Source organism: Melanotaenia boesemani, chromosome 13 (assembly GCF_017639745.1).
Source record: "Melanotaenia boesemani isolate fMelBoe1 chromosome 13, fMelBoe1.pri, whole genome shotgun sequence".
Lineage (NCBI taxonomy): Eukaryota > Metazoa > Chordata > Actinopteri > Atheriniformes > Melanotaeniidae > Melanotaenia > Melanotaenia boesemani.
The window spans coordinates 36,521,329-36,544,608 of record NC_055694.1 but is presented as its reverse complement, the minus strand read 5'-3'; the positions used below and the strand labels follow the sequence as shown (position 1 = coordinate 36,544,608).

General features: G+C 41.4%; 1 pseudogene; it reads left to right on the top strand.

The window, feature by feature from the left end:
- Positions 1–825: 825 nt before the first annotated feature.
- Positions 826–3,320, top strand: LOC121651012 (annotated as a pseudogene).
- The last annotated feature ends 19,960 nt before the right edge of the window (positions 3,321–23,280 follow it).

Genomic DNA, 23,280 nt, shown 5'->3' with positions numbered 1-23,280 from the left:
TCCATCCATCCATCCATCCATCCATCCATTCTTTCATCAATCCATCATCCATCTATACAGCCATCCATCCATCCATCCATTATACAACATCCATCTATCCATCCATCCATCTATCCATCCATCCATCCATTCATTCATTCATTCATTCATTCGTTCATTCGTTCATTCATTCATCCATCCATCCATCCATCCATCCATCCATCCACTATTCCATCCATCCATCCATCCATCCATCCATTATTCCATCCATCCATCCATCCATCATCCATCCATCCATCCATCCATCCATCCATCATTCATCTATACAGCCATCCATCCATCCATCCATCCATCCAGCTGAGAGATTTAGTCCTTCTTGCGTGACCTTAAAGGACTTCTATGATGGGAACTTTGAGTCCTGAAGAGAAGAACAGGAGTTTTAGTAAATTGTCAAACTATAGTTTTAAGTGTTGCAGACAAATGCTGCAGCTCTGAAACCCCTGAGTTGATAACGTATAAAGTTTAACCAGCTGACAGAGAAATGAAACCTAACCTAACTGCAGTTCCAGGATCTGACCACTGGAGTGTGCTGTTACACTCTGACTGGGATGAAATGCTCCCACACATCTGCAAACATGCTAAATAAAAGCGGACAATTTCTTAATCAAATACATATATCTGTTCATGCTGACATGTTTTGGTGTGACTGAAGTTAACCTGCAAGTATATGATAAGGAAAACTTGGTTGGACTCAGTGGACTGCAGTGAGAATAACACTGGGTGGGAGTGGCATTTCCAGGAAAATGTGTGAAGAGTAGACTGAGGGAGCCATGACATCTGTTTTATTCTCTGAAGATCTGTTCTGTTTGTCTGACCATCTTTACTGATCCAGTTAATCTTCCTTGTGGACATTCTTTCTGCAGACAGTGCATCGCATTGGTGCTGAGCATATCACAGCAGTGCCCACAGTGTTGAATGGACGTTTCAGCAGATCCAAAGTGTCTGCTGACCAGCCTCATTCTGAAAAGCCTGGGTGAAAAGGCCAAAGAAGCAGAGAAGTTAAAGAAGATGCAAGGAAAGGAGACAACAGATGTATGAGGTGGAGCTGTGGTCATTCTGTTCTACATGTGATAAATTTCATGCTGATGTAACATCTTGTAAATTATTGTACATAAGTTTAACAGTTTTATTCCTCATTTGTTAATATCGTAGCTGTATATTTATCAGCTGTGAAAGGTAACAACAGCTCTGTGATATCAGCTTTAAACTTGTATGTTACTGAACTGTCAGGATCTCTGACAAACTGACCAAAGCTTGTCTTTTTCTGTCAGACTTTGTCCAGGAAAGCAAACAAAGCTTAATCAGGTCACTTCTGGTGAGCAGAGTTGCCATGGTAACAAGTGTGTGATGATCCCAGAATGTGAAAAAGTGGCTTTTATTTGGTCAAATAGTGACACTAAGTTCCAAAGATCTGTCCCATGACTGAGGTGGCTGTGGCTCAGGTGGAAGAGTGGACGTCAACTCAAAGATCAGTGGATCAATTCCAGGATTTTCCCTACATGCACAAGTGTCCGTGTGTGAGTGTGTGTGTGTCCGTGTGTGTGTGTGTGTGTGTGTGTGTGAAATTGGGTGAACGTGGCATGTAGTGTAAAAGTGCTTTGAGTGGGGAACATATAACTATGACAGTACAATCCATTTACAGGCCAATTATTATAATAATAATTATTATTATTATTATTCAGAAAAAGTAAAAAGCATTTCATGGATTTTATTTTTTTCGTTTTATTGTTTTCATAAAACTTCTACTTTACTAAAAATAAAAGAATGTTTTTTTGGTCATTTTTATGTCTCTGTGTTTCATAATAGTAACAGTAGAAAATATTTAATTCATAAACTTTATGTACCAATACTTTAGTTATGCAGATCCCTATTAAAAAAACACACTCCGGTCCTCATATCCTGCAGGTTGTGTATGTTTCCCTGCTGCAGCATACCACGGTGGGTGTCTGTTGGTCTCATCATTTATGCCGTATTTAAACATTAATGGGCTAAGACAGTTTTTAAGTTGTGATTTTATACAATTTAGATTTTCTTGCTTTGTTTGTTTGTTTACCAGGTGGCTGAGCTGTGCACTGAACATGAGGAGAAGCTGAAGCTGTCCTGCATCATATGCAGAGACGGGGACAGACATGAAGGACAACGGTTTAAACCAGTCAAGGATGCCACTGCAACGCTAAGTAAGGAGTTACAGATGTCTGTGCAACATGCTGCTGATGATATCAGTGCTGTACAAAGTCTAGCCAACACACAGAAGCAAGAAATAACAAAAACCAAAGAGAAGTCTCAGCAGCTCATGGCCCAAGTTAACAACCAGTTTTGGGAGATGTACCAGTTTCTCAAAATAAGATGAGATGAGAAGATGAGATAAGAAAGAGCTGAAACACAAAGAGGAAGATAATGTTGGGGAAATGACTGAAGCCTTAAATGTTATAGCAACAACTTTGTCTGAGAGCAGAGAGCTGGAGGCCAAAGTTGCCTCTTTTCTGAAAATCTCAGACTCTGAGCAGTTTTTAAAGACCTGGACTGAGGGTACCTGTACGATGAACCCAGAGCAATTATTCAGGCTCAGAGCCAACGAGCGCCACGTGGTAACAACCTCTCTCTGTTTTGGGCCCTTATGAAAGCCACCTGCAGTTATTTGTGTTGAAGGAGATGCTGCAGATGATCCAGCCCCGAGGAGAACAGCTCACAGTGATAGTCCAAATGTAGCCATATCTGATGATGGGCGGAGTTTGTTTTCTACACTCAAAACCAACCAAGCATCAAATTCACTCAGTAAATCAGCCTCAACACCTTGCTCTTTTGGTTCAGACTTATCTGGTTTCTATGGTAGTTCAGCGTCATGCCAATCAGTCGAGATTTGGTAACACAGCCAGCACATTGTTGTTTTCCACTGTAAACCCGGTGTCTTAGCAGCATGCAGAGCGCTGGGTGTCAATGAGTTCACTGCAGGGCAGCATTACTGGGAAATGGATGGAGACTTTTGGAAACTTGGGATCCAAGATCATTATCTGCAATATGATGGGCATAAATATGCCACTTGTGGTGAAAATGTGACCACAGAGCTAGCATTAGACAGAAACTCTAGAAAGATTGGGATTTACTTGAACTGCTTATCCGGGAAGCTGTCGTTCTATGATGCAGACACAATGACAGATATTCACGCAGTGAGTGTCACTGTGTCCAGGGCTGTTTCTGCATATGTCAACATTAAACTGAAGACACCAGATTATAGTCCAGTCACAGTGTGCTGGTACTATTCGAAAATCAGCCTGATTTAACCATCAGCTGCAGACTGCCCAAAAACAAAACGTTATTTTAGAAAACAGAAGTAGAGACCAAGGACATGAGATGTTATATGAGTGATATCTATGAGTGATAGAAAAGGTGTTATTCTCTGTAATTTTTATATATAAAAGTAATTTAAAACAACTGAAGATGATTCAAAGCTCTTTAACATGAAAAAATAAAACATGAATATGTTGTGTGATTTTTTTTGTTTTAGGAATGACTTATGGTTTATAAAGCTTGCTTTGACTTGTGTCCTGCTATACTCCAAATCACCACTATAGGGTGGTGTTTTGTTTAGTGCCACTATGTGCGAGCATAGGCTATAATAAAAAAAAAAATCTGGTTATATGTTAACTACGGTGGCTGGGGAAGTGCAAAACAAATTTACATCCAATGTAACACTTTTACATTTTTGCGATTAAGTTATGTGTCTTTTTATAAATGTCATATTAATTGTAGACCTGTAAAGGGCATATCATTTTGGAAAAATGCGCACAGGGCCGGACCAGCAAACAAAGTCAGGACATTAGTTGTGCTCTAACTTAGGCCATCCCTGAGCATATTATGCTCACACTTGTGTAAGTGTATGTACACACATATGGATAAAGTGTCAACATAGCTCCTTATTCTACACTAGCATTTACATAAAATTAAGAACCACTAGTCCATTATTTTCTCTTTTCTACCCTCATCAACAGGTTCAAAACAGTCAACAGCCAATACAGGTCTCCTTTATAGTTTTATGTTAAGATAAACATGATTGTCATTTAGATGCCAGTTCAGTGTAGTTCATATATTACACTAACACCAATATTCACTACTAAAGTAAAAACAGAAGCTTCACCTGATGTTATTTATGTAACATTAAAAATGTTAAAAGTCGATTCATCTTAGATAAGTGACTGTCCAAATTTAGGAGGGGTTTCCAAACTTTATCATGCAGCAACCTACATGTGGAGATATGTTTGGTCCAGCAGGACACACCAAATTTTTCATGCAGTGAAATAAGCCATGTCATTTTAGTGTAAACAGAAACATGCACACACACAATATGAAGTTGTTAACTAAAACCAGTGCCATTGAAGAGAGTTACAACACTCCTTGAACTTGCTGACAAGCACACATGTAGTTCATGTATCCGTCAAAAGGCAGAGGAATCCTGTTCACAGATCCGGAAATATCTGCACCAGCTCTTTTAAAAGAAGCTGTCCAGAAAATAAAGGCCTTCAATAAAGATATGACGGCTGAATAGTCTGTGCTCCTGTGCCCTGATTCTTCAGAAGTTTTAAATATGCTGGGGTCTTACACACCTTTCAAATTAGGGGAGTACTAAAAGGAAATAGGAAAGGCCTATTCCAGAATAACACTCTTCATTTGCCAAAGGTCACACTTTAAAACAGGTTTGAAGATCTTATAACCTAGTATCGTATTTGAAACTTTTTTGGTAATTCTTATTACCAGAGAATAATGAGGTTGACGATTCAGATTCAGAAATTATAACATCAAGAAGCACTGCTGAATTCAACCTGGCCGACACTCTGGTATCTTGATTTTTAACTGTTCAGTGTAAATTTAATTTAATTTCAGTGTTTCTAAATGTTGAACTTTGTCATTGGCTCCACCAGTAGTTAGTTTAACTTAATTAAAGCAACTAGAAAGCTGTTAAAGTGTAGACAGGGACTAAAAAAAATGGATTCCAGCCATTAGCTACTCTGATTTAAGTAATGTTATTAGACTTTGTTAAAACAAATCTTTCTCCCCTAAAGAAACAAAACCATGCTTTCCCTCTCAGTCCTTTGAACTACAAAGCCAAAGCACACCCAGGCCCCAACCTCAAGAAGTAGGGTGGGGAAAAAATTCTTTGCATATGAATATTTATGAAATTGTTATGTGAACACTTTCAGGCTTGTGAAATAGAAGAGGAAATATGTCATTAAGAATCAGCTTCCTCAGCATTTAATTAGACCTCTTGGTTAATGCCACAATGAATGAGGTTAGTAATTTAGTAACTTTATTGTGATACTACAGAAACATTATATGGCAAAAAAAAGAGATGTCAAAAAGAATGCCTCTTGAAATTAAGACCAAAGGTGGTGCAGTGAAATATTACATGGGCTGATTTATTTGGTAGGGTATATTCCAAATGCGTCTGAAGCATGTTTTTAATTACTTTTTTAGATAATATCTGATCAGGATTTCTCTTCAAAAAATGCGCCCAGTTCCTGCGTGTACTGAATGCTGAAGAGTCCCTTAGGCTGAGTCCAGAATCCGATGGCAGGAGAGATCAGAGAGCTGAGGTAGAGCAGACAGGTCCTGTGAGGTGGGAACAGAGCCAGGAGGTTGGTGAGGTACACCAGGCCGGGAAGATCAGCTTCACTAGGAGTCTGAACACAACCGGTATTGTTAGTGATAGCACCAATCACAAAACAGAAGATTTAAGGCCACAAAGTACCAGGCAATATAACTGGGTGATCTGGCAGACGATAACAGAATGATAAACAATATGTTTAATGAAAATCACTTTAAAATGGCAGGATCTTTTACTCTTTTCTTCAAAGTCCTTGTCTTTTCTGTGGTGGGACAACAGAGCCTTAAATTGTTTTATTACTCTCCTGGAATGTTAAAGAAAAACAGCTCTTGGTCGATGTCCTGCTACTATTAGAGGTTGACCCTGTAGAAAGGGCTTTTATGACTTAGAAAAAAACCCACAATTTTTTAAGGAAGGAGGTCCAGAGTTACAAACCTAAATTTGGGATTGATAAAGTGTTAGTTCTTGTGAGGCAAATCATGACACATTTATAGTTGCACTAAAGATTAATTTCAGAAACTTTCCAGATCTTGATATAACTTGAGAAGCACTCCCCCAGTCCAGGCTGGAAAAGTTGACCTTGGTTGACGTGTGAAGCTGGAATTCTGAGTCCTGGTTTTGACCAGCCAGAACCCTCACTTCTGCTAGGGAGAGAAATTGTCCAGTCTGTAAGATAGAAAATCCATCAGCTGTTTAATTTGTTGATGAGATTAAACAAAAGTTCCAATCTTTATTTGCTGGGTGCATCTGCTACAATACTGAACATGATTTTTAACATCAAAGGTGTTGCTTTTTTCCTGCTGGTGAAACTACTTAACTTTCACCTCAGTTAAAATGTCAGTTGACACTCAGAGTTTTCCAATAATCCGGACAAAAATAAAATGAACTAGGGTCAGTTCTGTTTGCTTATGGCCTTCAGTTTTTCAAACTTTGGTGTCTTCCGGTTCATTTACTTAACTTCACTGAGGGGGGAAATACTTTCTGATGCCACTGTGATGCCTCATCCCTCCTCCACTCATGAGCTATAATCAGCGACATGCAACAGCTAAAGTTTGGACACAGACAGCCTACTGTAGATGAGTGAGGAGCCAGCTGTAACAGCCAAACTGCAGACCGCTGAACGATGGCTCCCACACTGGAGCTCCGTCCATGACGCCACGTATCAAAATGAAGGAGGTTAAAATCCGGGGAAGATTGGTATTTTGCAAGTTTCTTAAAATTAAATTTCGTACGGTGTAACACTCTACTGTAGAAAGTTGGTACCAGAAAGAGAAAGCTGCAAATCCTCAAAGTTTAACCCTGCTTGTCAGTTCAAAGCACGGTTAAAAAACCTCACAATGTTCCATCAACATTCTGTTAGTTTAACATTTACCTATAACACTGCTCAATGCATTTAGGGAAACTTGCTACCTCTACTTGTATATGTGTGTATATATAAAAATCTATTTAAGACAACTGAAAAGGTCTTACCTGTGTTAAATGGAGAACCTATACCTGTGCAGCACATGGTGGTCTGATCCCATTTAAAAGACTCTGGGAGAAGGCGCACAGTTTTCTAAAACTAAAGATTTTTAAATAAGTAAAATCTATCAGTTTTCTTTTTGTTTGATGGTTCTAATAGATTTTGATTAAATTGTACTCAGTTGTACAGTTGTACAAAATTGTTTTAATCAACATAGATTTCAAACTGCATTTATGTATTTTTATTAAGCACAAGTTACAAATTTTGATGTAATTGATAATAATTAAACCCAATCCTGCTTTTTACAGTGTGGTTCCTTCCGGTACATCTTGGCACATCCTGGTTTCCTTCTGGTGGTCTCTGAAACACCAGCCATTTTATATCCATCCATCAGTTTATAGGGAAACACCTGATTGTAGCCCGACTGACGAGCAGGTTTCCATGGCAACCATGTTATTGTAATAGTATTATTAATGTGTCTGGAATCTACTGGCGGCAGACTGTCGCTTTATCTAGCCTGAATGGAAGTTTTCTTCCACAATGACAGAACATGTTTTCCTGGTTGAGCTTCTGGTCTTTCTTGTACCTATGGCAGCTTCATAAACAAGGAACTTGATGTGGAGAACACCTGGATCTGGTACAGTTCATCAGCCAAGGGGCAGCAGATCCCAGGCAGGTCTGTGCTCCTCTGCTATCAGATAGTGGAGGAAATTAATGCTTGACAGGAAGAACCAAACATTTGCCAAACGTTGCCATATGTTGCTTTATCTCAAAATACAGTGTCCTGATCAGAGTCATAAATGCTGCTTGGTTCTGACCTCATACCTAACAGATTAACTAGAATCGCTCAGACAGCTCAGACCTAAACCACGCCATTCTATTTTTTTTTCCAGTGATTGTGAGCATTGTTTTGAGTTAGAAGCTGTTAAGGCAAAATTAGCCCAGTCTCCCAGTAGTTAAGAATCCTGCAAACATTCCTGTATCCAGGCGGTGATCCTGATCATCCTCAAAATCTAATCACTGGTTCCTTTATTCCATTTCTGGTCCCTCCTTGGAAGGTTTTATGCTAGAAAGTGGAGAGATACAAGCTGAAAACAACTGAACTAATCATTCAACATACCACCTAATAAAAAAACATAATTTGGAAGTGTTATGTTTGTGTTAACACACAGCATGGCATAATTTGGCCTGGACGGCCATTTTTGGGGAAAATTTGTTTAAATTTGTTAAAAATGTTTGTTCTAAATTTAAACTGAGCAATGGATCTAAAATACAATAAAAATACTGCATACAAAATACTACAACTCTCATTCCATTTCTTCTCACTCAAAAATGTCCCAATTACTCACATTGAAGCAAACATATTAATTTGGATGAAATATTTATTTTAAGAGGGCAAAGCAGTGTTCCAATGTCTGTTGTTCCTATTTGGATGTAATTTAGTGCGTAGTTCCTGTAGATCCAGGCGAATACCAGAAGCAGACCATCTACCTTTGTTGAGGTGGCAGGTTGTGCCTGTCAGAAGTAACTGTGAAGAGAATTAATCATTTCTTAAGGCTGCTGCTTAGCGATGTCAAGGAAATCTGTTAGGACCTGCTCTGCATCGAACTTCAACTCAGTTCTAATATTTTATTTCATCTATATGAGTCTCTTGGTTGTTTCCTCAAGTAAAAAGTGACTTCCAACCTGGCTTCTCTGAGCTGAATATGACTGAAGAAAGATCCCAGTGTTTTCGGCCTGCTGTGAGTGGGTGAAAGTTGTCATCCAATTTTGCAATCGTCACCTGTACACTAATCTATTTCTTTTAACTCTTGCACAGATTTGTGGGCTTGTGCTTTCAGATGGAATTTTTAGTAGGATTTTGGATTTTTGTTCCTGCACAGGTAATCAGGTTTCTCTTTCAGAAAATACCCAGAATAGTACTAATATGGTATTGTTGAGGCAAAAAAAGTTACTCTGTCAAGGAATGAGGAGTCTGGTTCTGAAGTGAAAAGTGATTACAAGTTTATTCGAACACAGAATTAAAATACAAAGAATAGAATGAATAGGAAGAATAGAAAGAATAGAATTGCAATTCCTGAGAGACTGCTCAGAGGTCTGACAGCACAGAGATCTGAACAGAATCTGATAAGAAACATACATGCAGCACCTTTTAAGCAGAATGATCACGTCACAGCACATCATGAAATACAAACAAAGAGATTGTCTGTTCCTCACACAGGATTAGACACTTCAGCAAACCTAATGAGCTTTTTCAGTTTATTGAGCACGTAAACAACCCCAGTGACATTAAGACAGGATGCCCTGCTGGGTCATCCTGAGGTGCCTGGCTGGTATCAGATAAGTCACACAGGTCAGAGTGAACTGTTCTAAAGAATGCATGATAGCAACAGGCTACTCAGTATTAAACTTAATTACCAAGAACCTAAACAACCTGTTTACCCTGAGAGTGATCAATAGACACAATATAGTAAAGGGAATAATATGAAATTTCCACAACAGTATGTTTCCAGTGAAGCTGCAAAGTAAGGAGATGAACATAAAACAATTGCTGACAGTAAGGCCAGCCTTCTGTTTTGTGCAGACTTGCAGGCGTGGGCCAAAGTGTAATTAAAGCCACTTCTAAGGCTCACCTTGTGCATTAGGCTTGTCATTGCGATGTGGATATTACACTCTGTAGATGTGTGTGTAGGTAGTCTTATTGTACCTCAAAGTTCATGATAAGCCTCTTCATTGGGTCTGTAAGAAAATGCTTCCCCGTTAACCGTGATTAATACCCACTGAATAGTTATCTGTGGTTCAGGCCGCAAGGTGCCTGGTTTGCTGTTGTGAACCAGCCAGCATCTTCATTATTGAAGCTGGAACTGCTGTCTAATTAGCATTCATCAGGTGCTATACTATAATATTCAGATGATTCTGTGTGTGTGTGTGCTGAGCTGGCCAGGATGGAGATGGAGCGAGGGCTGAAAGGGCTGGAGAAATCAATGCATGCTTGTAAAGCTGTGCTCAGCACTAAGAGGCCCAGAGCTCAGTAATCGAGTCCTTCTCTGCAGAATTAATGACAGGGCTTTTCGTGCTGCTTGGCCCATGGACTTCTGTCCACTTCCATGCCAACACTGGCCTAACAACGGTGCAGACAATGATGTAGGGCCAGTCAAGTGTAGCTCGAGCTTCTTTGTCGGACTCTTGTAAATATTCAGGTGAGCTAGCTAGTTTTTGTAAAATGACAGGTTTCTGTTGTCTTACAACTGGGCCCTATTTCCAGAAAGTGTGTTTAGTCAAAACTGAATTATTTCATGCAGAGAGTTAAAGGAAACTGAGTTTTCTGTTTGACAGAGTTTAGTCAGACTGAGTCGTTTACCATGGTAACAGGCTCTGTGAGACTAACCTGCTCGGTGGCAGGGTTAAAACCAGTAACTCTGAGTTTCTATCTTCAGCTGCACATTCAGATTGAACTAAATCACTGATCAGACATGGTGCCTGTCGTTTTTTCTTTTGAAAGATCAGTCAACATCAAATTATGATATGCAGCACGTTTACATGGCAACCGTTTGTTGATGCAGCAGATGGAAGAGCCGTCATGAACTCTGTATGCTATAATGATTGACTGTGAGGACCCGGAAATTCTACAACACACAGGAGTAGGAATACAAAGAAACCAGATTTATTGAGCAAAAGGGGCAAGAGTCTGGAGAGACTTAATGAAGCCGTCTAGTCCTGGAGGGGGAAAGGAGAGGAGCTGAAAAAGTCCAAAATCCAGAGGCAAGATCAGAAGGCAGGCAATGGTCAGAACACTGAGGCAGATGGGGTACTTATCCAAGACGATAGGCGAGGCTCGGTGTCCAGAAGCAAAGCATGGGTCAAAATCCAGAAATCCTAAAAACCAGGCAAGAATCCGACAAGGGCAATGCAATGCACTTAGTGGGATCCCTCTCACACAACATATGGAGTTTAGGTTCCACCTCCTGGTTGAGGCGCTCTGTCTGCCCATCTGTCTGTGGATAGCAGCCAGACGAGAGGCTCATTTGGACCCCCAGCAAGTTGTAGAACTCCCTTCCTTAGAAACTAACTGTGGGCCCTGGTCAGAGACAATGTCCTAAGAAAGTCCATGTAATCAGAACACTTCCCGAGCTAAGATCTCTCCTACCTCTTTAAATGATGGGAGTTTGACAAGAGGGACCAAGTGAGTCATCTTTGAGAAACAGTGAACTATGGTAAGAATTACAGAGTGATTCTTAGAGACGAGCAGACCTGTGATGAAATCAATGGATAGGTGACACCATGGACGACGAGGAGTTCTGGATCTGGAATGGTCGCAGGAGACCTCCTATGGCCAAGTGATAGTACCTCCGGGACTAGGTGATTTGGGACGAAGAGGCGATCCTTGGGACAGTTCTCAGGAACGGGGTGTTGCTGGTGGGCTTCCCGTATCTCCATTAGGGATGGGATTTATGGCTCTCTGAAGGGAGCCGGATCTTGAGGAGCCGTTCCTTTCAAAGAGCCATTCAAAAGACTGGCTTGTTCTCACAATATCTTACAAAATTTCACAATATATAAGAATGACAAACAATCAAAATATATACCTATATAAAATCTACTACACAAGATTAAGAAATTATAGGAAAAATATAGATAAAAAAGATAAACCTGAGCAGTCAGTGCAAATTCTAGTAAATGTTTTGGATAGAACACATAGTATTTCTTTCCAAACAATACTCTCTGTCCATAGATGCTTCACATGAATGGAGCATGTTGGACATCAGACTTTTATGATGTCACAAAGCTGGAAGGGGGTGGGGGGGGGGATTGGCCTTGCTGTGTGTGTGTATACATGTGTGCGTGTGACTGTGTGAAAGATTTCATTGAGTGTTTTTATTCTTATGTTTTTAATCATGTAAAGAACTTTGTATTGCCGATTGCATGATAAGCGATTTATAAATAAAGTTTAATTTGATTTGATTTGATTTGATGAAGGCAGTGTCAAAAATTTGTATTTAAAAAGAATGGCTCACAAATGAACGGCTCACAGCTGTGAATCGTTTCCCATCGTTCATTTTAAAGAGTCGTTCAAAAGAATCGATTGGTTCATGAACGTCACATCTCTAATCTCCATCTCCAAGCCAAGTCTGGTGACACCCAGCAGCACGGATTGGGGAAGGATGAACTCACTTCGATCATCTGCCTGCCCCTCCACTGGAACCTCATGGAGTCTTGAGAGCGCATCTGGCTTTGTGTTCTTAGTGTCAGGTCTGTAAGAACAGGGCCCATCTAGCATGTCTGGGGTTAAGCCTCTTTACCGATTTCAGGTACTCAAGGTTTTTACAATCTGTCCACACGATAAAAGCGTCCTTAGCTCCTTCCAGCCAGTGCCTCCATTCCTCAAATGCCAGTTTAACTGCCAAGAGCACACAATTGCCAACATCATAATTCCTTTCAGCTGCAGAGAAGCTTCTAGAAAATAAAGCACATGGATGAGTCTTGCCATCAGAAAATCTCTGACTTAAAATGCCTACTGAGTCGGAGGCATCCACTTCAACAATGAATTGGCGACAAGGATCCGGTGCATGAAGGACAGGTGCCAATGTGAACAGTTCCTTTAAGCAAGAGAAGTGCTGATTGGCTGCCATGTTCCAGACAAACCTGTTCTAGGAAGACGTAAAAGCATGTAAAGGTGAGGCAATGAAATTGTAGTTTCTAATGAATCTGCGATAACAATTGGCAAACCCAGGAATCTCTGAAGCTGTTTGCGGGACTGGGGAACTGGCCATTCTTTCGCTGCTGAAACTTTGCTGGAGTCCATGGACATCTTGTTTGGTGAGATGACATAACCTAGAAATGATATGGTATTTCTGTGAAATTCACATTTCTCTGTCTTTATGAATCGATTATGTTCTTGAAGACGGAGAATGCCAGCATGGACATGTGTCTGGTGTGTGGGGAGGTCCTTGGAAAGTAACAACCTGACCATATCCCTGAGAACATCATTCACAAGAGCCTGGAAGACAGGAAAAGCATTAGTCAGCTCAAAAGGCATCACAAGGTACTCATAATGCCCTATGGGGGTGTTGAACGTAGTTTTCTATTCGTCTCCAGCTTTGATATGGACGAGATGGTAGGCATTCCTGAGATCAAGCTTTGTGAAGATGGTGGAACCCTGAATGAGATCAAAAGCAGTGTTCATAAGGGGAAGAGGGTTAACAGTTCTTAATTGTAATGTCTGTAGTCAATACAAGGCCTTATGAGGAGTGTGAGGAACAGGAGTCAGGTAACGGAAGGGTATATTCATATATAAATCATAATGGCTTATGAGTGGGGTAGTGAAGGTTGTTTTCAGTTAATAGGGGGACAGCTGCAGGAGAGAATACTTATCTCTCAGCCCTGAAGCAGCAAAAGAGGACAGACAGCAGACTCCCATGCACATACGCACACACAGATACAGATGCAGGGAATGACGTTTAACACAAATGGTTTGTTTAATATTCAGATAGAACAGCACACACACATACAGCTTGTGTGTTGTCAGTGTTAGAATAAATCCTAAGTGAGTGTGAATATACATAGATGTATAACAAATATGCCTTCTTTGTGTAAAATTTACATTCTTTGTGAATAGTAGGCCTAATTAAAGTCAAACATGTACTAAAATATAAATTAACAGTTTCTACTGGGATTATTAAAGTATTTCTGATTCTGAATACAGAGTGCGGGCTTGATTCAGGACTGGACTGTGTTGCGCTGGGACTGATGGAAACGTCAGGGTGTCAGTAGGAGTCTCTACATTGTTGTGGTATTATAGCAAAAGGCCAGATGTTACATGCATTTAACGCTTTTCTCCTCAAGGAGATGGAAGTGATCCCAGACAGCTGACCTGGGACGCTTCCTACTTCTTTCCATTTTCAGCCATTACAAACTCTGAAAAACACTTGGTACAACACACAGATAAATGAAGTGAGACTTTGCAAATAAATGCCCGTAAGGAGAACTTTTAAATGTTTTACGCACATGAGGTGACTGATCATCCGCTAATCCAGAGAAGGCATGAGGAATAAATATTTTTACTTTGTGAAAATGTAGTAAACATTTTTCATTGTTCCATTTTGGACACAAGGCCAAGAGCTGGCTTCACATTCAGCTGATTTATTGGATGTTATTGTAAAGCAGGTGAAACAAGTGAGATGTTTCACAACGACTGGTGATGTAATAGAACGAAGTCACATGATACCTGCACCACAAGCAGATGATGTCTCACTCTGTAGTTTTTTTTTGTTTTTTTTTGACGGGTAAATTCATTGTTCACTATTTTTATTGTTGACTATTTTCGACAATGTCGACTAATCGTTGCAGCCCTAGTCATAAACAACAAAGTAGACGGGTAACTCAAGAACATTACAAGTTACTGTTATGTGTGTAGAAAGATAATTTATGTCTTCAAAGCATTTACACCAGACTCAGTGGGCTCTGATGTAAATAATAGAGAGACTCTCTGGGCTTATAGATGTGGTCAGCCATCTTTCCAACAGACATACTCTATTTCAATTTAAAATATTATGGCCATAGTCTGACATTACTATAAATACATATATATATACAATAAGTCAAAAAAAAAAAAAAAAAAACTAGAGGAAAGCTGCTGTGACACATTAACTTAAAATGTTGGCTCTACTGCACTCTAGTGGACAGAGCTGGTGCACCAGATCTAAAATCCTGCTCACTCATCAACACATTACATTTTTCTTGAGAAAAACTCATAATCCAACGTAAACTTGTACTGAAGTATTTCTTCATCAGGACTCATTTACCACCTTATTTCTGACTTCAGGTGGACAGATTTAAACTTGCTTCCCAGTAATCAGCCATCAGAATAATGGATCAAACCAGATTCTTAACTGCTGTGGCTTTATTGTAACAGCTGGACGTCCACTCAGGTTATTATTGTATGAAGAGATCTGAGGAGGCTGGGAGAAACTTTACAGTATTTCTTTATGAGGAGCAGCCCCTCACGTGTATTACATGGCATGGATAATGTGCCATATAAAAATGAAGTATTGCTTACAACGGAGTGATGTAATGCTCCACAAATAATCCTGTTCAGTCCTGACGAATATCACAGTCAGACTCTGTACTGGGCATCCATCTGCTTTATTGGTCAGCTGCTGGTAGGGTCCAGTCATAATATTTATTGTCTTAAAAGTGAGGAAGAGGGAAGATGAAAGTGTTGTTTTTACAGGACGGCTTGTCCTGTTAGTCCTGATTGCATTTAATGTCTGTGCATCTTTCACTCTGATACGCAGAGGTGTTGATGGAGCTCACACTTCCACATGTAGAGCACTAGAGCACCCTCTCTGCTCTGTTTGAGCCTTAATTAGTCCATCACCCCCTTGTATGAAATATTAGTTGCCCCCCTGTAAATTGCCAACAATTCCTCCTTGTTCATAATAATTAAAACACTGCTGCTATGAGGAAACACAAGAGTGTATTTGTGAAGGCTGTTTGTATGACTGCTTCACACACTTCTTGACTCTTAACTGGTGTGAGTATTATTGCTTTTACATTGATCTTGGTTACAGATAGCAATAGTAACAATTGTAAATGAAAGGGAATGAAGGGAACTGGAGACAATTAGCTGAGCTTGTTGGGGCTTTGGGAAGCTCGACAGCCTTAAAGTAGAACCGTGACGATGCACATTTGCTTTTGTTTTTGCTGGCCAAAATGAACACCCTGTCACACAAATAAAAAGCTCTTGGTCCACATTGCAGTAAGTCGATTCATTTCCAGTGACGGCTGGACTGCAAAGGTTGCCCTTTGTCACTGATTCTGTTCATATCTTTTATGGACAGAATTTCTAGGATCAGTCGAGGTGTTGATTGGCTCCGCTTTGGTGGCCTCAGGTAATGATGGAGCTGGAGATCTACAGGTGGATTGGTGCAGTGATGTGGATTCTGCAATAGTCTGTCCTGGTGAAGAAGCAGCTGAGCTGAAAAGAGAAGTTCTGGATTTACTGCTCCATCTACAATCTTACCCTCACTTATGGTCATCAGCTGTGGTTGGTGACTGAAAGAACAAGATAGCAAATAGACGTGACTGAAATAAATTTCCTCCGTGGGGCCCTCTCATAGTGAGAGGGTGAGAAGCTCGGTCATTCAGGAGGGGATCAGCATCTCTGCTCCTCCACATCCAGAGGAATGAGATGAGGTGGCTCAAGCATCTGATCAGGATGCCTCCTGGACGCCTCCCTGGTGCACTGTTCCAGGCACATCCAACCGGGAGGAGACCCCTTAATGTCTCGGGCGCAGGGATGTCTCGGGCGCATGCGCATGCAGCGACCAGCAGTGGGGGAAGCTCTGTCTTGTTTGTTTGAGATTGTTGTTTGTTTGTTTGTTGTCAAAGCAAGCTTTGATCAGTTGAGCCAATTTTGAGGACAATCTCTACTCTAATCACCTTCAATTGGTGAAGTGTGTCTTGGTCCAGCGACAATGGATTTGGCCGTGATTTACTTTTTAGTGGCGTCGGTGTCTGCCTGGCGTCTGCTGCTCACCACCCCGGCACCCAACAGGATAACCCAATTTTCCAGAGATTACCTGCTCAGCTTTAACAACCACGTGAACTGTGGACCACCAGCTGATCTGGCCTTCCCCGACCTGAAGGAATTTGCCATTGGTATTGGGAAAAGTGATTTCAGAGCTCCGCTACGCAAAGCGAGGAAGCGTGGAAGGAGGGGCGGTGTGCGGGAGCGCATGAGACGGCAACACCTGTTTCGCATCCCCCTGCCTTCAATGATCCTGTCAAATGCCCGATCCCTCCGAAACAAGACAGACGAACTTCAAGCTCTTGTTCGCCACCATCATGAGTTCAAAGAAGCTTGTATTCTGGCTTTTACAGAGACTTGGTTCGGGGAGAGGGACATTGACAGTGATTTGGCTATGGACGGGTTCGGGGTCCCGTTCCGCACAGACAGAGCGTCTGTCACAACAGGGAAGTCATACGGAGGAGGGGTGTGTCTGTATATCAACGAGCGCTGGTGTAAAACTGTGGTTGTGAGAGAAAGTCTATGTACAAAGGATGTTGAGCTGCTGTCTTTATCTGTGCGCCCGATGTACCTCCCTCGTGAATTTCCACAGATTTTTGTGACTGTTGCCTACATACATCCAAAGGCGAATGAGACAATGGCCTCTGATCTCATTTTTCAAACAGTGCAAAAGCTACAGTCCATTTCCCCAGATGCTCCTAATTTCATTCTAGGAGACTTTAACCATTGTTCACTGGATAAAACCCTGAGGAACTTCGACCAGTATGTTCTCTGTCCTACAAGGAAGGATAAGATCCTGGACAAGTGTTATGGGTCTATTAAAAAGGCCTATAAATCAATACCTCTCCCTCCTCTGGGGTCAGCTGATCACAACTGTGTTCACCTTATTCCATCTTATCGTACTTGTCTTCAGAGGGGGAAAGTAACAACTAAAAACATCAAAGTGTGGTCTGAGGAGGCCAAAAAGTCTCTTCAGGGCTGTCTGGACTGTACTGCCTGGGAGGAGTTCATTGAATCCTCCAGAGACATTCATGAACTCACTGATGTTGTCAGCTCCTGGATAACCTACTGTGAGGATATTGTCATCCCTGTAAAGTCTTGTAAATTCTACCCAAACAGCAAACCTTGGGTGTGTAGTCATCTCACAGTGTTATTAACAAAAAAAAGACAGGCTTTTAAACGGGGTGACCATTCTGAGCTCACCTCTGTACAACGGGAAATCAAACGAGAAATTAGAAGAGCTAAATTATGCTATAAACAAAAAGTTGAAGACAAGCTGAGCAATAACAACTTAGGCTCAGCATGGGACAGTATGAAGACCATGGTTGGTCTGAGTGCTGACCCAAAGAAAAAGGTCTCTCTAGACGGGTTCACCTCTGATTCAGTTCTGGCTCAGGAACTGAACACTTTTTATTCAAGATTTGATGTACATGATTTTAGCGATGAAATATCTGTGCTGAAAAACAGTTTTGAACCCGATCATCCGGTCACTTCTTTCTCGTTTGAGGTGCATCAGGTTGTTAAAAATTTTAAACGCTGTAAAACCAAAACCAGTTCTGGGCCGGATAACATAAGCGGTCGGATGCTCTCCACCTGTGCTGAACAACTTGGTCCGATTTTTAACTACATTTTTAATCTGTCATTTTCTCAGCAGAAGGTTCCTCTTACATGGAAACAGGCCACCATAGTTCCTGCTGCCAAAGTTAAACATCCCAGAACCTTGAATGATTTCAGGCCCATTGCTCTGACGTCTTTGGTCATGAAAGCATTTGAGAAACTGGTTAAAGCTGAACTCCTGAATAGGACAGAACATTTGCTCGATCCCCTACAGTTTGCTTATAGGTCCGGGAGGGGGGTCCAGGATGCCACCTTAACTCTGCTGAACTATATCTTCAAGCACCTGGAGAGCTCTCACCATCATGCTAGATTGCTGTTTGTTGACTTCTCCTCTGCTTTCAATACTATTCAACCCCATCTGCTTATTCAGAGACTAATCGATAATTTTAGTCTGGATGGTAACATAGTTGGTTGGATTTTGGATTTCTTAACATATAGAACCCAGAGAGTCAGAGTAAATGAACATTTCTCTGACATATCTGTAACATCCACCGGCTCACCGCAAGGTTGCGTCCTCTCTCCCCTGCTGTACATTCTGTACACCAACAGCTGTTGTAGCACGTTTGACAATCATCACATCCTGAAATTTGCTGATGATACAGTTATTTTAAGCTTGTTGAACAGTACAGAAACCTCTCATGGTCCTGTAGCTGATTATTTCTTAAAGTGGTGCCAGGAGTCATTTTTAACCTTAAATGTAGCCAAGACAAAAGACATGTGCATCGATTTCAGACGAACGCGTCCCTCTCCTGTTGGCACAGTCGTGGATGGTCAAGAGGTAGAAATTGTGGAGTCATATAAGTATTTAGGGACCACAATAGACAGTAAATTGACATTTGAGAGCAACACTGACACGATCTACAAGAAATGTCAGCAGCGTATATTTTGTCTGAGGAAACTCGCAAAATTCCAGGTGGACTCCTCCCTGATGACCATGTTTTACCGTACTTTTATTGAGTCTGTCATGACTTTCTCTTTCATTTGTTGGTTTTCATCTTTGAGTGTAAAACAGAAAAATGTTCTCAGTAAGGTTGTTCATGTCTGTGGAAAAATATCTGGAAGTGCTCAAGAAACTTTGCAGAATCTGTATAACAGACAGCTGCTTAAGAAAGCAGAATCTATCCTGTCTGACAGCTCACATCCATTACATCATCAGTTTCAGTTTCTTCCATCTGGCTCATTGCTTAGACTTCCATTAGCAAAGACTAACAGATATAAACATTCCTTTGTTCCTTCTGCTATCTCTATCCTCAATTCCAGGAGGAAAAGGTAGCTGCCTAGAGTCTTGAATGAATGAAATTTTTATTGTTCTTATTGATTATACTCGTTTTTAACTTTCTTATATATGTTATTTGTGTTGCTTCTCTGCTGTACAACCAATTGCCTCCTCGGGGGACAAATAAAGTGATTGATTGATTGATTGATTGATTAATTATCTAAAGTTAAATGAGAAGCTCAGTTAATCTCTTTCTCTGTGGAACATTTTCTCCCCATTTCCTTCCACCATCCAAATTAACATTTCATTTTAAATATTAGAGCGACACGTAAAAGGACAAATGTTTAAGTTTAATACATGCAGAATCTGCTGGGCACTTAATGCAATGCAGCATGTTGTTTCCAGGTGAATTTACTTTGAAACAGTAACACATACCTTGATTCTGACATTTCTCATGTAATATCACATACCTTTGTTTTCTTTTTAGGCCAAGACTGTACAATCAGCCCTTGTTGCCATTTCAGACAGGAGGCATAAAAATAGGCCTTTTCAAAAAGAGGGTAAGCTGTCACCCATGTCCTTGTGTTGGGTCCTCCCATCCCCTCTGCCTCCTCAGAAACTCACCATCTGATGGTTGATGATGCTTACCCTGGCACTACATTGAAGTTTGGCTGCAGCTTGTGACTGACCAAGCTGGAGAGTAAAAAAATCTTTAATTGCAGGTTTTATCTTCATACTTGCAAACATCATCAGCAAACATCAAATGCTCTTTCCAAGTTTCAACCAAGCAGTCCAGTTTCTAAAATGTTAAATGTAAGCTCAGACTGATGGATCACACATTTAACAGGCTTAGCTGACAGTGTGCCGATAGTGAGATCTGGCATCAGACCTGAAATGAGAATATCCTGGGAGGAGTCCCAAACGTGCTGCTGCTGGGAAGGTTGCACCTGAGATGTGGCCTGCTGAGGGGACATTGATCAGAAACACCAGACTGAGGAGACACATTTACAGAGAATGGGGAAGGCAAGAAGGATGGAATGGAGAGATTCAATCAGCTGATTCAGTTCAATGTCTTCATTCAATTTGTACAATATCCGCACGTGTGACTAGTCCCTCCCGCCTCGCTGTACCTCTATGAGTGCAACAGGAGGGAGGAGGTCATCCTTGAACTTAGAGCAGGTACAGTGAAAATCCATTCAGTGTTGCTGCCACAGCCATTCTCTTCCATTGAATTAAGAGGGGTCAATCCCACAAATCAAGTGATTACGCTGCAGGGAGATAGTGGACCAACTGCTGATTGCTGTACACACTCACACACACACACCATTTGGAGTGAGTAGGCGCTGGTTGCTTTATGCAATGAAGCTGGCAGAAAAGGATACTGGTGATTGTGCTGAATGGAACAGTGTTTAGTTTGGGGACCTTGATTCATCACACACACACACACACACACACACACACACACACACACACACACACACACACACACACACACACACACTAGCTGCAGTAGCCCTGCAGCTCAGCTGGCTTTAATTATTACATGCCCAGATAATCAATAGCAAAGAGTCTAATCCTATTTCATCCCTTCATATTCATTTATGCAGGTGTCAGATCTAAATAATCGGGCTGTGATTCCCAGCATCATATGTACGTACTCGTATGTGTGTGAGTGCATTTCTGTCCACCTGTATGTTTATATCTGCTTACAGCCACACTAGAGTTCCAGAAAATGCGAAAATATCTCATATTTTCACCCCAAACCTTTTGCCCTGGTTGGGGCCCCTTCTCTGTCTGTGGTCTTTCTCTGGCTGGGCACCTCCTCTGGATGGGGTCTTCCTCTGCCGCCTTCTGGATGAATGCGTGGTCGTCTCTGTGGTGGGCTGACTGGGATTTATGGTCTCCTTGGGAGCCAGGCCAAATGGGTTTGAGTTGGGAGCGAAAGTGTCCATCTATGTGCAAGTGGACAAACCTTCACTGAGCAGGAGGCCTTGGACACCAAGTCTCCTCCACCCATCATTTAGCTTTCCCAAGGAGATTGACAACATAGTTTCACACTTAAGGCCCTTTATGCTGGATGCAGCAGACAAATATGCAGACAGACAGACATATTCATCCGTCTCCTGCATGTAATTTGGTCCGTTTTCATGGAGCTTAGCCATCAGTTGCTTGATGCAGATGTAGTGGACCTCCCCCAAGCCAGACCCAAAAGAATGACACCAAGTAATTTATGATCTAACCCGAAACCTTCTTTCAAGATAGCGCCGGTGTGTGTGGCTTGCTGTCTGTCACTGGCATATCTGTCTGTGTTTGTTCTATTTTTGTTCATTGTTACTCAAAATAACAACTCCCTGCTGGTGTACAACCGTCAAACTCTCCTGGATCAACAAACTGTGCAAACTCCTGATGGAGTATCAGGAGTTTGGTGGGTTTTAATTATGCAGCCCCCTTTCTTGTTGGGGATTCCTGCCTACCTTTGCTGTGCCACACAACCATCTCCCTGAAGGAAATGCCAGTGTCGCAGAGGCAAGGGTAGAGGGAGACTGGTGAAACTGCAGACGATTCTGGTGAATTATCCTGTTGTTTTTCTGGCGTCCCATGAAGTTCCACATAACTTACTTCCTGCCGTATGAACTTCACCATCCCTGCTCACCTCTGGCAGCGTGGGGTAAGCCTGTCAAACTTGCAGCCTCTCTGCTGGGCAGTCAGGCCTGTCATTACTTTGGCTTTGCCAGCCACTCTCTGGTTTGGTATGATGAATGCAAGGTCCTTATCAAGCAAAACTGTTATTATTAAGGACTCCTTTGCAGCAGACTGTATTTTCTCTGAGACAGAGACCCGAGTGACTTTTACCGTGAGATTGCTGCTGTTTTAACTGCCCTCAGAAACTGGGTCGAGAAGAAGGAACAGCAGCTGTGTATAGGACTATGTGCAAATGTAAACAACTTTCATATCCCTCATCATTCTCCAGCTTTGAACTTAATCTATTTGAACCTGGTCTCCCCTATCCTGTACTGGGTGCAGTAATCCATCGCTCACCCAAATTTCAATAAGGACTTTTTAAACGATTTTAAACGATCAAGTCCTTATTGTTGGGGATTTTAACATGCATGTCTGCTGTCCTAACAGACCACGAACAAAGGATTTTCTTAGTGACTCTTAACTTTATACAGTGTGTGGTTTGGCCAACTCAAGAAAAGGGACACCCATTGGATCCGGTTTTATCTTTCAGTTTGTCTGTTTTCAATCTGAGGATTTGTGACTTTTACAGATCATCTGCCAGTGGTATTTGACATTCCTTTGTCCAGTAGCATTTTAAACATCCACAGTAAGTTGTAAGAGAGTCATTTTAACTACCTTACATCAAAAATGATGGATGGTTGACAGGTCAAAGGTCAACAGGTGCAAGGTACAGGTGTTGTTTTGATGACATCATAAGTGGGCGTGTCTTGATCACGTGATGTGAACACAGCTGCTGTTACAATCCTGGAGTGGGCGTGGTTTGATGATGTATGTGTGTGACGTGTTTCCCACGGGTTGTAACGACAGATGTTGTATTGGTGTATGTGTGTGTTTTTTCCCACAGGCTGACGTGTGTTTCCCACGCATTGTTGTCAATCAAAAATGTGATCTGCTCAGCCATGGCCGTTGAAGGGGTAAGTTATGTGTGTTGAGCATTGGTTGTTGTCAGTCAAAAAGTAAATCTGCCTAGCAACAGGACCGTAGCTGTTTGGAGAGGAAGTGAGTGAGAGTTGTAGTCATACTTCATGGTTTGTAGTTTCAGCGTTAGGAGGAGTTCCTGACGGATATTTAAGTGCAGC